Source organism: Pinus tabuliformis, chromosome 1_2 (assembly GCF_031772625.1).
Source record: "Pinus tabuliformis cultivar Carrire ecotype Pingquan chromosome 1_2, CPIR1, whole genome shotgun sequence".
NCBI lineage: Eukaryota > Viridiplantae > Streptophyta > Pinopsida > Pinales > Pinaceae > Pinus > Pinus tabuliformis.
This window is the reverse complement of record NC_142298.1, coordinates 725,837,793-725,844,994: the sequence shown is the minus strand read 5'-3', so window position 1 is coordinate 725,844,994 and position 7,202 is coordinate 725,837,793.

Below are 7,202 nucleotides of genomic sequence, written 5' to 3'. Positions count from 1 at the left end.
AATATAAGGGCACAACAATAACAATAGTGGGCTTCTATGGGGCACACTAATAACAATATGGGGACAATAGGGGCACAACAATAATAATAAAGGCTACAATTACAATAGAAATGGGGGAATCACTAGTATTATAGGGACCTAACATGCCCCTATCCTTCAAAAACGTTTTTTCCTCAATACTTGAGTAGTTCTGAATGCTTCTTTATAAAATTCTCATCCTCCTGTGTGGAATCTTCAACGGGTAAGTTCTTCCACTTGATGAGATACTCTGAAATTGATCGATTTCGTAGTTGTCAAGTTCTTTTTTCTGTAACTGCTTTAGGTTCCAATATGATTTTTCCTTCCTCATCAAGTTCTAGAAATATTTTTTGAACTGTGAGCTTGTCACCTATAACCTTCTTTATGCATGAAACATGGAAAACTTGGTGCACTCGAGAAGTTACAGGAAGCTCCAATTCGTATGCCATAGTACCAATCTTTTGCAACACCTTGTATGGACCATAATACTTTGGTGATGGTTTATTATCCTTCTTAGCTTGCTTGAGGGGCATTTGTTTATATGGTTGTAGCCATAGAAATACCTAGTCACCTACATCAAAACTTCTTTCGCTGCGATGTTGATCTATCTGGTGTTTCATTCTATTCTATGCCAAAGTGAGGTTATACTTTAAGAGTTGGAGAACTTGTTGTTGATGATCGACGTGATCTTCCACTGCTTGAACCTTAGAATTTCCTCTTATATATGACATGATCGACAGTGGATGATATCCATAAAGTGCCATAAATGGGGCCATTTTTGCTGCAATATGGAAGGAAGTGTTATACCACCATTTTGATAGAGGCAACCATTTGACCCATTGTGTTTGTTTATCAGATACAAAGAAACAAAGACATCCTTCCAAACATTTTTTTACTATCTCATGTTTCTCATCAGATTGAGGATGATAATATGAGCTATGAGCTAACTAAGTACCTAGAAAAGAAAATAATTTTGTCCAAAATTTTCCAGTGAAAATGGGATCTCTATAACTTACAACAATCTTTGGGTTTCCATAAATGTAGTAGAAATTGTACTGGCTTTAAATGGATGAGATAATGCAGAAAAGTGTGCATACTTGGTAATTTTTTCAACTACCACCATGATGACACTTGTTCCTTTGGACTTGGGTAAACCTATGATAAAATCCATTGAAACCTCCTCCCAACGTTGACTTGGAATGGATAAAGGTTGTAATAGACCTGGGTCTTAATTTTTTCAACTTTATTTTGTTGGAAAACCAAACATTTCGCCACAAAATTTTGAATATCAGATTTAAGGCCATCCCAAAAAAATTCCTTCTTAACCTTCTGGTAAGTTTCTAAAAATCCAGAGTGCCCTCCTAATGGAGAGGTGTGCAATTCCATAAGAATATTTTGTTTGTGCTGGGAATTATTGCAGAGGTATAAGCGATCTTTGTACCATAACAAATCATTGTTTCCAACTAAATGTATCAGATGTACTGGGATCTTGTTGTAATTTTTGAATGATTTCCCACCCTTCTTCATCATTATTCCATTCATCCCTTGCTTCATTTATCCAATCTGGTTGAATAGTAGAAATGGTGCAAAGCAATGCTTCCACATCCTCATCCTTTCTTAAGAGCGCATATGCAACAACATTTTGCTTCCCTTTTTTGTAGATGATTTCAAAGTCATGACCTAACATCTTTGTGACCCATTTTTTTTGCTCTTTTGAAGATAATATTTTTTCTAAAAGGTATTTAAGGCTATCATGATCTGTTTTTACCTCGAAGAGTCTTCCCATTAGTTAGGGCCACCATTTCTTAAGTGCATGTAGTAGTGCCAACATTTCCTTCTCATAAATAGCTTTTTGTAAACACTTTCCTTTGATTGGACAACTTTCGAAAGCAACAGGTAATTCTTCTAACATTAAAACAACACCAATTCCATTTCTGGAGGCATCACATTCCACAATAAAGGATTTTGTGAAGTCCAGCGTAGCTAAGACCAATGCTTGGAACATTTCCTCTTTAAGATGTTCAAAGGCCTTCGTTGCTCCTGGAGTCCATGAAAATGCATCTTTCTTTAACAATATTATTAGAGGTGGTACTCTTCTCCCATAATTCTTAAAAAACTTGCAATAATACCCTGTCAACCCGAGAAATCCTCACAGATGTTTTATGGATGTGGGGATTTTCCATTTCTTAATGGCTTTAATTTTTCTAGGGTCTACCTTAACACCTTCATGAGATACAATATGACCCAGATATTCCACCTCTTGTACTCCAAAGAAACATTTGGAGCTTTTTTCATATAATTGTTTCTCCTCCAATATTTTGAGCACCCTATCAACATGTTGAACATGATACTTCCAAGACTTGTTTTAGATTAGTATATCATCAAAAAATACTAACACAAATTTCCTAAGGAAGGGTTTGAAAATGGAATTCATCAAACCTTGAAATGTAGAAGGTGCAATGGTAAGGCCAAAGGGCATGACCAAAAATTCATAATCACCCTCGTGAGTTCTAAATTCTATTTTCGGAATGTCTTAAGTCTTCATTCTGATTTGATGATATCCTGAATGAAGATCCAACTTGGTGAAGTAAATTGATCCATGCAATTCATCAAATAATTCAGAAATGACAGGAATGGAAAATTTATCTTTAATAGTGAGCTTGTTGAGCTCCCTATAATCCGAACACATGCACCATGATCCATCCTTCTTGTGCACCAATACTACTGGAGTAGAGAAAGAACTTGGTCTAGGTTGAATTATACTAGCCTCTATCATTTCTGCAACCATACATTCAATTTAACTCTTTTGGGAATAGGGGAACATGTAAGGCTTAATGTTTAGAGGAAAATTTCTTGGAATTAAATGAATCGCATGATCATGATCATGAATAGGTGGGAGGCCTTTGGAAGTATCAAATACCTTGGAATGATTGTCTAGGACTTTTTGGAGATTTGGAGAAATAGATAATTTCAATATGGGAATATCTAGCGAACATAATTGTGCAATTATGCCTCTTTGTTCTTTCTTTAGAAGCTTTGGCATGTCGTTAGAGCTGATCACCTTTCCTGGTTTCCTTGTGATACCCCTTAATTCAACTTCCTTTCCTTCTGAAGAAAATTTCAATAAAAGTTCTTGAAAATTGAAAGTTATCGTACACAAATATTGTAGCCATTGGACTCCTAGTACAACATCAACACCACCCATTGGAATGGAAATCATTGGGCTATTCAATACATATTCTCCCATGGATAGCTTGATATTATAGAAATTTTTAGAGAAATTTATGGTTCCTCCATTTGAAACCATCACTTGACTCTCTGGGGCTAGATATAGGAAGCAATTCAATTCCTTAGTTATCTTAAAATGAATAAAATTATGGTTACTGCCCGAATCAATCAACACTATTACCTTTTACTTCTTGATATGTCCTTCTATCTTGAGAGTTTGAGTAGTGGTAATTTCGGCGAATGCATTACAAGATATGGTCATATTCATTTCTTCTTTCTCTAGAATTTGTTCTTGGTGTATATCCTCTTCTTTTTACATTTCTTGTTCCTTTTCTTCCTCCTCTCCAAAATCTATGTAAAATAATTTCTTCTCAGCACAATTATGACCTTTAGAATATTTATTATCACAACTATAACAAAGTCCTTTTTCTCTTTTTCTTCCAATTTTTGTGGTGTCAACTGTTGAGCCCAAAACTTGCATCTTTCCTATACATCTTTTTATACTTTTTCCATTTACCTGGACCTCCTAAGCTGTCAACATCATTGCATATTAGTTTAAAAGAGCACATAAAGTGGTTTCCTAACTATGTTTTATGTCTGTTGTTTGAATTAGATTTTTGCTCATTGAGCAGCGGAATCGTGTCACTTTCCGCAGCCAGTTCAACTTTCCGCAGCCTCTTTGTTAAAGTCTATATTGCAGGTGTCTTCAAACAAATCAAGCCACATGGGCAAGTTGGAAATGACGTGGACATGGACCGAGTCCTATTGGCTCAGTCGAATTCATCAGAGGAGGCCATAGCCAACGGTGTTCAAGCGGTGGTCAACAGAAGAGTCCTACAGTGACAGAACTCCATTTTTCACCACATGAAGACTTGCGTGGCCATTCCTAGATCTTTGGCGACATATCAACACCTGTGGACTGCTCCATAAAGCGAATCCAACAGCCACCCTCAATAGATTTAATCACCCCAACAGCCATGATGCTAGATCCCTGGACGTCGTTGTTCATGTGTCCTCTGTCAACGTAGTTCTTAGGAAATCAGTTATGTAAACATTTGCTATAAATAATGCGTTTCCATACGCATAGTAGTTAGTCTTTGTAATGTAATTTCGCTGTGAAGAAAGCCCACTATGCCGTGACATTATTTCTTTGTTGTTACCGTGTTTTGAATACATGAGAAGACTCTGTTCATAAGCATAATTCATGGTTGATAGTTGTTACCCGAGGTTGTGCAGAGGGCCCCTGCAAACGCCGAGGTTTTGTTTATTGCTGTATAGTTTCATGCTTTATTTCTTACATTCATTATGCCATAGTTATTCATGTGTATATATTGCATTTCTTATGGTATTAACATTTTATTTCTGTCCATAATTTTTCATGCTTTATACTACTGTTAACTGATCAGTGCCTTTGCTCCAGATTACAGTAGGCATCCCTAGCATTTACACATAGTTTTACAATGACTAATGACATGGAATCAGTCTTGACCTTTTGCTGCTTTATTTTTTTCTTAGTTTTTAATTCCAGCACTCTTTTATTTATTTCAGTTTTGTTCATTTGCTTTATTAGTTAGATTAGATATTAAATTACTCATGTCATTATCAGTTACCTCTGAAAGCCATAGAGAGACTAATGGTGAGGGATTGAAGTATGAGTGTGTAGTTTGATATTAGTTTATTTTTCTACAAGTTAGATATTAAATTGCTCATGTCATTATCAGTTACCTTCGAAAGCCATAGCGAGACTAATGGTGAGGGATTGGAGTATGAGTATGTAATTTGATATTAGTTTATTTTTCTGCAAATTAGATATCAGATTGCTCAAGTTGTTTATGATTACCTCCGAAAGCCATAGCGAGACTAATGGTGAGGGGTCAGAATATGAGTTGATGTAATTTGATTTTAGCTTTACTTTGCTTGCAATTTTTGGATTTCTTTGAGTTTAGTTTCTTTTGTATTTAGACAGCAACAAGGATAATGGTTTCATGATCAATTGTTCACTGATTGTTTAATTAGAATAGTGGCACATTTTCATTTTCTTTAGGAATTAATTTCATCATTGCATGTTTTAAAACCTTCTTGAAAAGTTTGAAGTTTTGGAAATCATTTTAAAGGACATCATTGCCTTGAACATTTAGATCCATACTTATCTTTTAGAATTTTCATCTCACATTAGGAAATCAACAAAGATAAACCTAAAAACAAAATAAAAACCAAAAATGACAAAAAGTAAGAAATAGGTTATCTTGCACATATAGTGCACCGCACTTCAACAGTTTACGACTTTCGAATTGACAATTAATATAGAAATTTAAGACACTCTAAATTGACCAAACATCAACCTTGTAGGTTTTGGAAGGCTGGGGGAACAACACTTCCATCGTTATAGTTGTGAGTGGTAGGCTTCCTTGTTGTGATAATTTTGCTTTCAATTTGTCTTGCCAGCCTGAATGCCTTCTCCAATGAATCAAGTTCCCAAAGGTGAACCTCATGTTGGATGTTATCCTTTAAAGCCCCTATGAACACATCAATCCTATGCTCCTCTGGAATATCGTTTACCCTTATATTCAATTTTTTGAAGTCCTCAATGTGCTCCATCATTGAACCCTTTTGTTTTATATTTACCAATTGGCTAAAAAAGGTGTTTCTTTTTGTATCCTCATAATGTGCTATCATTTCTTCCATAAAAATTGCCCAAGTGACAATTTTTTTACGAGAGAAAATCCAGCGATACCATACAAATTGATTTGGTTCCAAATATAAAGTTTCAATGCGTACCTTTTGTGTGTTTTACACATTATGGAGATTGAATTATTGCTCCATCTGTAGTATCCATGTTACGGGATCCTTGCCATGAAACTTCCTCATATTGATATTTGGAACACGGTGCATCTTCAATCCAATGTTAGAGTCTATGAAATCATGATTAACATTTCTTTTATTCTCATCATGAGTTTCCTTTACTACCCTTTCGCCATTGGTAAGCATTTGTTCTAGCAACTTTGTCAAATCTATGTTAAAATCTTCCATGTTTCCTTTTATTTGATTATATACCATCCATATTAGCTTCCATGCCATCCATGTTAGCTTCCATGCCATTCATATTAGGTTCCATGCCATTCACCTTACCTTCCATGCCTTTCTTTAATCCATCCATTTTAGCTTCTATTACTTTTTGTGAGAGTGAAAATTGCTGGACTTGGTCTCGTAGTTTTGATATATCATGTTGCATTTCTTCCTCTTCTTCATGAGTCATGGTAGAGCTTTCAGGTTGCTTACTAGGTGTTTTTGTTTTCTTTCCTCGGGGCATCAGTTAATGATAATTATGCCTAACTATTCCCTTTGAATCACTTCAAACTAATTTTTCAAACCAAACTTATGCAATTTAAAAAAAAACTACACACCTCTTTTTTCTTTGTAAGAGATTGATATTGAATCTATTGTATATTTGAAATTTCAAAACTCCAAGGTTTGAAATTGAGATATGTGGTAGCCTTTTGCATTCTCTTTCCAACACCACCAACCTAATCGAAATTGGATTCTCGAAGAAAGAGTTATTCCCAATATCCCAAGATGAACTGATTATATACTTTTTCAGTAGAGCTAACTTGTACGATGTGCCATGTGTCACTCGTTCGACCTTTGGACCTAAAAATGATACATAAAAAATGATACTCTTTTTGTAACTTCTTACAAAATTTCAATTCGATGCTCAGAGAGAAGGTTATGAAAATTTTCCCAAGGTCACCTATTTGGGATGTAATTCGGGAGCTTACAAAAACCCTAACTTCCTTGGATCACATATCTGAAAATATCATGAGACATGATCTACAATTTAGACTTGATATTCATCATGATTTTGCATCACATGGGTTTTAATTCCAACTTCTGAAATATTGTAGAAAAAGAATTATAGTGAAAATTCCATGATGACATATTTGGAGTAGCGAAACCTT